The 11,330-nt window shown below is 43.1% G+C and overlaps 1 pseudogene across 1 annotated transcript; it reads right to left on the reverse strand.

The window, feature by feature from the left end:
- Positions 1-5,535: 5,535 nt before the first annotated feature.
- Positions 5,536-9,574, reverse strand: LOC309392715 (vomeronasal type-2 receptor 26-like; annotated as a pseudogene). Its single transcript has 3 exons — positions 9,554-9,574; positions 8,202-8,328; positions 5,536-6,794 (listed from the first exon to the last, which is right to left on the reverse strand). The product of its transcript is annotated as a vomeronasal type-2 receptor 26-like (transcript).
- Positions 9,575-11,330: the final 1,756 nt, after the last annotated feature.

Genomic DNA, 11,330 nt, shown 5'->3' on the forward strand with positions numbered 1-11,330 from the left:
TGCCTTGATTTATCTTCCCAATAAGCGATCGAGTTGGAAGGTCGCTTAGAAGCCGTTTATGAGGGTGCCCTGATAAAGTGGGATCTCCCTATGAAAAGGGAGAACACAGAGACCCCTCTTGCATTCCTTTTTATAGTTGGCACAACAAAGAAAAATGAAAGGGGAAAGTTGATTGGACAGGATAAAAGCAACCTTTGCATAGGAAATCAGTTACATGTACTCAAACGTGTTACATATTTGTGTCCCATAATATCACACATTCATTAAATTGAGGTCTGACATCAGAAGGAGCATAAATTGTAAGGAACACAGTTGCTTATAGTTCAAGAAAGAGATAAAGCAGACCCTGATTTGTGTGAACAAACTTTTTTCTTATCCGGAGCTAGTCTCCAGCCAGTTTATATTCCCAGGTTAGCAATGTTGAAGGCTATTCCTAAATTCCAGTCTATAATGAGCCTGAACATAATTTTAAAAGAAAGAAAATAAGTCAAATTAAGATACAAGCTAACTATGTTAGTTAACAAGTTACAAAATCCATGTCATGTGCCCCTCTGCCCAAAGTTAAACTCCATTTTCCATCTGTTGTAGAAAGGAAAATGGTGGGATGAGAGATGACTAGTAGTGAAAAGCAAGTTTTGTTTTTCCCCCTTTATAGTCTGGACATTGTCTTTTAATTAAGCAGTGGATGGCGTCTCTTTCCTTCACCCTGTGTTGTTTTTCCATATTCATGCAGGACTCTGAGGTCTTTTCTGCTTTCTTAGTTCCTTGAGTAAGCAGAGGGCTGTGAGGCCTGCAGCTGAGATCCTGGAGGTGCCCACAGAATGGAGGATGGCACAACTTGAATTCTTGCCACACCTACCTATAAGCTCATACATTGGATTTAAAAAGAGATCCGGAATTAGGGGCTCTCTGGCAGAAGGGGGTTTTAACAGAGGGGAAAAAAAGGGGCGGAGACTAAAATGGAAAGCCCTAGAAGATTTTTATTCCCAAATTTGGATTTGGAAACATTGCAATTAATAAAAGAACTTTTGGGGGGGGATTCCTTTCTTTCTTTCTCCACCTTTTTCTATTTTTTTCGGATTAAATATGGATTTTGACAGCTTTTGACAGCTAGTGGACTAGAACACATTGCATATTGCGGAGGCAGAGACATCTACTGGTGAGAAGAGGATACTACAAGACTCAATAGAAAATAACAGGAAAGTACAGCTGTAGACTTAACCTTGACTGTGTTGCGGATTGGACTTACTATTTTGGTGGAAGAGAAAAGGCAAAATAAAAATAGTACTGGACTTTAGAAATTGGAAAGAAGAAAGAAGAAAAGAAACCAATGAATGAACTTTAAGTAAATGTGATATAGCAGAAAAAGTTTAAACAATTTGTTAAATTAACTAAACAGACACTATGGAATTTTGGATGTATAACGAACTACTTGACATGTAAAAAAATGCACGTGAAATGCTAAATGGGGAAAAAACAGTGGAAACTCACAGGGAACAACTAGAACAAGGAGAAGGAGAAAAGAAGAGAGAAAAGGGACTAAATGAAGAACAAGAAGATATTATAGAAGAAAAAGATTGAAAAAGAAAAATACTTAGATGATTGTATTGGGATTTACAGCTACACACCAAAAGGAGACAAGGGGGAAGTGGCCCCCCAAAATGGAAAATTAAATAGCAAAGGTGGAATTAATAGGGAAAGATGGGGGGGGGGCTGGGGAAAGGTACTAAAGCAATAGAATTAAAAAGGAGAAAAAAGATTGGAAAGAAAAAATATAGAAACTACAAGAAGAAGAACAAGCTAGGTGAATGGGTGGAGAGAAGAGAATATAAGAGAAGTGAAGTTCCTGAGAGTCTAAGAGAAAATGGTTGAAAGGAGGAAAGAAGGAAAAGGATTTACTAGTAGAATAGAATGAAATATGGTAAATATAGCCAATGGTATATATAGCTAATGTGATGTGAGGGAAATAGGTTAATACAATTGTGTGGATAATTAACTAAGTGAAATGTTTACTATATAAAATTAAATTTGAGGATATATGTTATCGATAGTTAAACAGAATAATAGATGGAAATGATATGTTAAACTTGATTAACTTGAAGAGGCAAATAATGATATTGTTTATATATGAAAAAGAAATTAAAGTTAATTGGAAATTAACTTTAATTAATTAAATTAATTAAAATATGGAAAGAAAATAAGATGACTGAAATGTGAAATGAAAATATGATGTAAAATGAACTATGCATAACAGAAGATGTAAAGGGGGAAAACCTGGACAACACTTTGTTTATAAAAGAAGTTAAAATAAGTAACAAAAAATAAAAAAAAACTTCATTTCAAAAAGAAAGTTACATAGGGAATAGGAAGTTTTATTTTCCCCCCCTTACAGTCTGGACATTGTCTTTCAATTAAGCAGCGGATGGAGTCTCTTCCCTTCACCCTGTGTTGTTTTCATGCAGGACTCTGAGGTCTTTTCTGCTTCCTCCGTTCCTGGAGTAAGCAGAGGGCTGAGAGGCTGCAGCTGAGATCCTGGAGGTGCCCACATAATGGGGGATGGCACAACCTGAATTCTTGCCACACCCACCTAGAGGCCCATGTAGGAGGGCACGGTGGCCCCTCTTAGGGTGGGTGTTATTTGGTGGGATGGGACCCCTCTGACCTCCCCATCTCCCAGGCCTTGAGTGAACCCCCACAAAAGACCTCCAAGTTCTAGGAAGGCCCCATTGGGACTCCCGGTTTAGGTGGGTCTCTGGTTGAGGGATTGTGTTCCTTTCCTGGAGGGGGGCATTGAGGTGTCCACCTTGGCCCAGGAAGGGGAGGGGAGAGAGGGGAAGGGGAGCTGAGGGGAGAGGCAGCTCCATCCTTGTGGGGAATGAGCTGCTTCCCTCCAAAGGCCCAGGAGGGCAACCAGGCCCTTCCAGCCCTTTCCCAGGTGGCCAGCTGGACCGGCCCAGGTGCCCCTTGGAGGGAGATGGTAAATGCCATGTATGTACATCATACATAAGAAAACTATTGAAATAAAACACAAACACATCCTTCACATTCTATACCCGTGATGGTGAACTTATGGCACGCCTACCACAGGTGGCACACAGAGCCCTCTCTGCAGGCACGGGAGTTCCAACCCAGCTCCACTGCACAGGCACATGCATGCCGGCCTCCCGCCAGCCAGCTGGTTTTTGGGCCTCTGCTGCAGGCCAGGGAGCATGCGGGGGAGCAGTTCAGGTGGAGCTGGCTGGCTGGTTGGGGAGGGGGCAATCATGGTGCTTAGGTGGCTGCCGCTGCCAGCAGCTTGCATGCCCTGACTGAAGCTGGAATTCGCCGCACCGGGGGAGAAATGAGAGGCCCTGCTCAGGGGTGAAATTCAGCCGGTTCTGACAGGTTCTGGAGATTTCCGGTAGTGGAAATTTTGAGTAGTTCGGAGAACCGGCCAATACCACCTCTGGCTGGCCCCAGAGTGGGGTGGGAATGGGGATTTTGCAGCATCCTTCTCCTGCCACGCCCACCAAGCCACACCCACAGAACTGGTAGTAAAAAAAAATTGAATTTCGCCACTGGCCCTGCTTGAATGGGGAGGACGAGGAGAAAAATGGCTGCTCAGTTGGCTCCCCCATCACCACCACCATTGCCAGCAGTTTGAGTCCCCAACTAAAGCAGGGATCTCTCTCTCTCTCTCTCTCTCTCTCTCTCTCTCTCTCTCTCTCTCTCTCTCTCTCTCTCTCTCTCTCTCTCTCTCTCTCTCTCTCTCACACACACACACACACACACACACACACACACACAGACACACACACACAAACCAAACATAGGTGCAGTAAGTTAAAATACTCTCTATGGTGCAGCAGTAGAAGGTCACCAGCAGTTTTCCATTCAGCTGTTGTTTCCTGAGACGTCTCAGGGAGTCTAATCTCTGCTGGGCCCTTTTGACCAGGGCTGCAATGTGAGTGTCCCAGGCCAGGTCCTCTTTTATGACAAGACCCAGAAACTTAAAGCTGCCCACTTGCTCCACTCGGTCTCCATTGATAAGCAAGGGCTGGATGTCTGATCAATTCCTTCTGTAGTCCACTCTCAGCTCCTGGGTGTTATTTTGTGTTACGGATCAAGTTATTGTTTACACACCATGAAAGCAACTGTTCCACCTCATCTCGATAGGCAGAGGCATCTACCCCGGAGAGGTGGGGGGGACACCACTGTTGTATCACCTGCAAATTTAAGAATAGTATTACTGGTGTGAGTGGGAAGGCAGTCATGCACATAAAGAGAATAGATTAAGGGACTCAAGACGCAACCCTGTGCTTTACCAGTATTAAGAATAAGGGCTGAAGAGATATGATTGCCTAATCTGACCCCTGAGAGCGGTCAGACAGGAAATCCACAATCCAAAGGAAGATTGAATAAAAAAGGCCAAGATTTGAAAGTTTAGTTTATAAATGTAGTTCTGCCTTAGGCATGAATGCCAGCTGGGTGAGCTTGGGACAAAGTCCAGGAGGCTCTGAGTTCTAATCCTCCCTTAGGCACGAAAAGTTCCTGGGGGACTTTGGGCCAATCCCCAGGACTCTTGAGTTCCAGTCCCGCCTTAACTCTTGTTGAATGGGGGTGTGAAACTTGGAAAAAATGTGGAATACCCAGAATGGGGGATTCCTAGAGTGTGAGATGGCTGAGTATCCAATATTGTGTGGGGTGATAGACAAAAGTGAAATTGCGGGAAAACTCCTGTTCTATGTGGGGCAAAGCCATAAGTCTCTGCCGCCTTCTGCTTGTGGGAGAACCAAAATTAGTTGTGTGAATCTTGGAGTGACCTTGGTCTGATCCATCAAAGCTTTTCTTATCTCCTTAAAATGGAATTTGCAAAGGGATTCTATTCCCAATTAAGAGCCATTCTGATACCTAAACATTGATTAGCAACTGATCAGCAATCTGTGTGGCTGGAGAGCAGAACAGCTTCCATGGGGGCCTCTTCCTAGAAACCTCAAAGCCCCCCTCCCTTATTCTCCCCCTTTTTGGGCCTAGATGGATATTATGCAGCATTGAAAGTTTGTGACCTGGTCAATGATGCGGCTGCCTTTAGACAGGATCCTTTCAACCTCCTCCTCGGGAGAGTCTCAAAGTCCTCTTTCTCTGGACATCTTCTCCAGCCATTCACAAACAAGACAAGCTTGGAAGAGGAGCAGAGAAAATGTTTTAGGTAGAAGTTGTAGAGTGGAAAATTAAAGGGCCTGAAAATTGCTATTTTATTTCTCTGGTTGAGGAAATTAAAAAAAAAACACAGTGGAAATTTCTTTACATACTTAACTTCTTTTACTTTTTAAATTTTTTGGCATGAAGTGCATACCAAAATAATAACAATCCCAAATTGAAATTCCAGGCACCTGATCTGCTGAGCACTTTCTGTAAAGGAGGCTTTATCAGGAAATCAAGAAAGAATTCTATAAGAGGGATGAAGATTTCCCTCCCAGCTGAGAGCCAGTCAAACATGGCATCTCACATCATTCCGGCATTCTCAGGGAGAGGATCAGGCAGCAAGGCTGGTTCCCACAGCTTCCTCCTCACCTCTTTTCCTACTCAGTCTCTCTCTTACATACACACTTTTAGATGCTGTCAATAGGAACAAGGGCCCAAATTATTTTTCTATAAGGTATCCTGTTCAGTAACTGTTGCTGAACAGCAAATTCCTCTGAATGGCTTTTACAGAGTTATCTTTAGAAAAAAATTATTGAAGTGAAAGGAAAGGGAGCTACCAAAATTCCATTCAATAATTTCCCATTTTGAAACATATACATATGATTTTCTTTGACACCTGCATACTATACAAAGAATTAACATCTCCTTTCAAATAAAAGAAACTTTAATAATTCTTCCAATATCATAATGGTGTTATATCTCATGCTTTTATATTTGTTCTGGCTGTGAGATGCTCCTTTGTGTTCAGGTCTGGCCTCAGAAGGATAATGTAGCACTTGGGGATGAAGATGCAGCCCAGCAGCCCAGCACTGGAGGCCAGGATGGAGAAGACCTGAACAGCCACCATGTATTTCCCTTTGGTGCTCAGGTAGGTGGGCACAAAGGTCACCCAGACACTGCAGAAGACCAGCATGCTGAAGGTGATCAGCTTGGCTTCGTTGAAGGCCCCAGGCAGATTCCTGGCCAGGAAAGCCACCGTGAAGCAGATGGCAGCCAGGAAGCCCATGTAGCTGAGGGTGACGTAGAACATGACAACAGCCCCTTCGTTGCATTGCAGGGTGATCTCTCCAGGCTGAGAGTGGAGGTCAGAGTCAGGGAAGGGGGGAGAAACTCCCAGCCAGATGGAGCAGATGATAATTTGGAGAGCAGAAGAAGAAAGGATGATGGAGTTGGCCAAGCTCTTCCCCAACCATCTCTTCACTTGGTTTCCTGGTTTTGTGGCCAGGAAAGCCAGCACCACCGTGATGGTTTTGGCCAAGAGAGAAGAAATGGCAACTGAGAAGATGATGCTGAAGACTGTTTGTCGGAGAAGGCAGGTGGCTTTCCTGGGTTGACCAATGAAGAGAAAAGGAGACAAGAAGCAAAGCAGGAGGGAGACCAGGAGGATGTAGGAGAGGTCCCGGTTGTTGGCTTTGACAAGGGGAGTTTCTCGGTATTTAATGAAGATGATTAAACAAGGCCTGTGGTTAGGAACAAGAGCAGTGCAAAAGAGACCAGGATGATGCCCAGATGTTCTTCATAAGACAGGAAGGTTATAACTTTGGGGATACATTGGACTCTGGCCTCATTTGGATATTTATCATCTGGACACTTGGTGCATTTTCCTGCATCTGAGAAAACCAAAAATCAATATTTCTTTAGCATTCTTTACATTTCAGGAAATAGCTTTTTGGGACAACAGCAGAAAACAAGAATATTTCCAGAGATGCATTTCTTAACAATTCCACAGAAAAAAAGATTAAAAGAATATCATTTTTAAATATCTATATCGGTAAAGTCTATGGTATTAAGGTAAATCTTAAGACTTGAAAGATTTCCCGTGTAATGTGCCGAACCTTCATAAAAGTGTTATTAGAGGTAAATAATGAATCAGTTAATCTTTCCATGTAAACCTCCTGAACCCTGACGGAGGGCACTTCTTGACACAGACAGTTTGGTCTAGTGGTTAAGGCATCAGGCTAGAAAGGGAGTTCCAGTCCTCCATGAGCCATGAAATCCAGCTGGGTCCCTTTGAACCGGTCACTTTCTCTCAGCCCAACCACTCTTGCAGGGTCATTGTGGGGAAAATAGGAGGAGGAGGAGGAAGGTGTGTTGGATATGTTTGCCACCAGGAGTAATTTGTAAGCATAATAAAGGCAGGATATAAATAAAGTAAGTACATAAATACATAATCAATATTGGGCCAGGAAGATGCCTTCCTTTTGAAATCCAGCTGGCTGGCCAAGTCCTGCAAGTAATCTAGATTGGCTACTAGGAGCACTGCTACTATACGTGTAATAAGGCGCACTGAGGATTATCCATACCACCTCACTGAGGACCAGTGAGTCCTTCTCAGTGATTCTGAAGGGGAGGCCCCTGTAGAACACATCCCAACAATCCTTCCAGGAGAGGCACCTGAAACAATCCCTCAAGTTTCCAAGAATTCTGACGTTCCTTGAAAATATCAGGAATCTGCCATTCCTCCCATCACTTCTCAGCCCCCACTTCACAGTTCTTTTTCTACTCATCCCTTTAGATAGGAAACTGTGTCTTCAGGTATGGTGATTTAAGAGCTGACCAGCTGTAAAAGCTGATGCAACTGTAAGGCTGATGCATTGAAAACGAATCAGCATTAGGACAGCCGGTTGAAGACCAAAAGCCTTTGCCACTTTAAGAGGTGTTTACATAACGCTGCCAGCAGAGGGCGCATTGTCTCTCCTTGTGTCCAGTGTCCAATGCTAAGTTCTCCCTGTAGAGTTAAGAAGAAGATTGATTGCTTGTCAGGTATTTGCCTACCATGTGTATATATCAGTATATGTTTTGTGTATAAACCACTGTTAAATGTCGAAGTCTCTGTGTGTTGTGTTTTGTTCCTGGGTTGTCTCCTAATATTAGTCACACTGCAAACGCTCTGACACTGCACATTTGGGAAATAAGCAAGAAAATCTTCAACCTATCTTTTAACATTTGTACTTTCATCCAAATGCTGTGAATAAACCTAGTTTCCCAAGAGTTCCTGTTTTCCTCAGTGTACCCACCTTCCTGAGTGGAGAAGGTCCCCTCCGGACAAGGAACACAGTCATAGCAGCAAACTGGCTCTCCTTCTCGAGCCCTCTTGACAAATCCAGGATGACAACTACCCACACATCTGGACTGAGGCAGGGACTGAGCAGAGAAACAAGGAACGCCAAAGAAAAGATGTTAGGACTCTCCATCCAGGGAAAATGAAGGGAGAAATGGACATTAGCCAAGTAGCCTCTGGGCTTCACTGAGATAAAGAACTGAAAAGATGGGAACTTCAAGTGATCTTCCTAACTGGATAGAACTGCTTGAGGAGTTGCCTAGAGGCTTGGAGAAGGAGTTTTGAAGGTGTGTCAATAGCCTGCACACAGGTTTGGCCAGAACTAAAGGCCAGAGGTTAAAATGGGGGTCCCTCCCTGAGGACAAGGACATTTACTACAAATGTGGCACTATTCAGACAACTGTCCATCTTTTAGAGGGGCCCCTGGGGCCACCAGGTACACAGAATGACTTGCTGCTCAGAAATATCCTTGCCATCAACGTAGCCATGAGCGTCTGCCTTCTCGCTGCCTCGGTGGGCTCCCCGGGATCCCAGGGGAGCACAGGGTGCCTTGGAGTGGCGCCCTGCCATAGGGGCGGCTTGCTGGGACCCCCTGGAACGGCCGCGGCCGCGGGGGGGTCTCCAGCTTTGCCCCAGCTGTGGAGTGCAGGGAGCGCGCGGAATCCCAACGCGCGCTTCGCCAAGTGCAGCCAGGAAGGAAATGACTAATTAGAATGCAGCAGCTGAAGTGCGGTGAGGTGGGGGCTTTCCCCGGGTCTTATACAGTTTAAAACCTTACTGACTGTCTTGCAGTTTTTTTTCCTGACTCTGTTTCAACCAGTGAAAGAGTTAAAAGTGGAGGGGGGAGGGAATTTCCACCCCCCTCGGAAAAGCAGCACTTGGAAAATCCCTCCCTTGCGAGGGAGAGGGAGAAAGTTCAAAAAAGTTTAAAATACTTTCACTTCCCTTGATTAATGGGGAAAAAAGGAAAAGAAAACCCTTTTTTTCTCTTTTACTTTTTTTTTTGACTACAACTGTGAGAGAAAGGATGGTGAATTGATTCTTCTCTGAAGTTATCTATGGGAATTCTGATTTTGCTGTTTCCTAACCACCGGTGCTGACTGAGCCAAGATGGTTCACTTCCTTCTTCTTCTTTGTCTGTGAGCATGAGACTCCTCCCTTGAAAGACTTTGTTTGCCTTGATCTAATTTCCACCCCAGAAATCTCCAGGACCCTCTTCAAACAATCTTCTTCCCTGGATTTGGAATGTTTTGATCCACCCATCTGCTTTGGTTTTGAATTAAACAACTTATTCTCCTTTGAACTTGCCTGTTTGGTGACCTCTACCATCTGTGCTTTCCTACGGACACCATTCCCTGTATAGAATAACAACTATCTCTGAGCTTCATGATGGGTCCGAAAAAATTACCACATGGAAAGGCCTCGTCGGCCCCAACATCTTCTACGTCCAGTCCCATTGCCCACCAGACACAGTTGGGGTCTTTTTTACAACCCAAAACCCCTGAAGAGAGTTCAAATGATTTCTCTACTCAGCAGATGCTTCAGGCCCTCTTAAAGGGATAGGATGAAATGAAAAAACAGTTGCAGGACTTAAATGATCAGCTCAGAGAGACACAACAAATAACAACACAGAACGAACAGCGGATAGGTGTACTGGAGGAGGGTGCGGTTGGGATGAGGAGTGGCCTGGAGGCAATCCAAAGGGGGAATATAGAATTTGAGAATCACATGATAAAAACGGAATTTGAAGGGATGTCTTTTTTTCTTAGGTTTCAAAACTTACCAGAAGTTGAAAATGAAGATCTTAAAGAGATTATGACCACAATGTTAGCAGAATATATTAACAGAGATAAGCAACAGCTTGGGTGGGATATTGACTTGATCTATAGGATTAATTCAGCCTATGCAAGAACACATAATGTCCCAAGGGAAGTTCATGTTAAATTTCTTAGAAAAACTACAAGAGATGAGGTTCTAGGAGCTCAAAGGGGAGGACCACTAAAATACAAGTATAAAGAAATAGCCATTCTTAAGCAGATCCCAAAGAAAGTAAAAGATAAAAGAAGGAAATATACCTTCTTAGCCAAAAAATTATGTAATAACGGGATCTGGTTCAAATGGTTGTTACCAGAAGGCGTGTTGATTTTTTGGGAGGGCAGTAGAATTAGAATTAACACAGTTTTGGAAGCAGAGGCTTTCATGAAAAAACATACTGCTCTATTAGGTGATGTGGGGGATCCTACACAAGATACAAAGCAGGGAGGGGCTGAGGCTCTGCCAGTGGACGGGAGGGAAGAGGAGACAACAAGAAGACTCAGATCACAAAAGTGAATTGAAACACTATTCTGAATGTTGTTACAATGTATTTTTAAGGAAGTGACAAAAGTAAAATGATTGAAACATACTGATGATTTGGTTAAACTTAAAACTGCTAATATCTAAGTAAATGTTTATATCTTTCTATTTTTCCTTTTTGTAAAAGTTGCGAGACCCGGGGGGGCTTCTCCCCCCCCCCATGATGTAGCTGTCAAAATGTTCCATAACCTTTTACCCTTTTTCCCTTGTAAAATTTTTTAAAACCAATAAAAATTTTAAGAATTAAAAAAAAATTCTCCCCTTTCCAGTTCTGCATTTCTGACAAAGGACGAGGTGAAATGAGACTGAGGTAAATATGAAATCACCACTATTGCAAAATATGAAATCTCTAATTTGTTCTGAAAGATTACAAAAGATATAACTACTATCCCTTTTTTAAAACTTAATAAAGTCTGGAGGAAGGGAAATGAAAAAAGACTGAAGCCTTAAGTGACAACCGGTGGGTTCCTCCTCATGGCTGTATTAATATCCATTCCTCCGTTCTTCATATAGCTGTGATTTTTAAGGATGATAAACGTTTCAATTTAAATTTTAGAATAACATCTAGTTCAAGCATTTCATTACATTTTTATTCTGTTTTTTAAAAATGTTGTACAACTGTTATGAAGAAAGGAACCTTTGGCCAGTAGGATCTGCAAAGGTTTCTTCTGAATTAATTAAATAAAAGATTGCAAACCTGCTCCCCTTTGAATATAGTCCAAAACAGTCT

Source organism: Natrix helvetica (genome assembly GCF_964273705.1).
Source record: "Natrix helvetica genome assembly, chromosome: 5".
Classification (NCBI taxonomy): Eukaryota; Metazoa; Chordata; class Lepidosauria; order Squamata; family Natricidae; genus Natrix; species Natrix helvetica.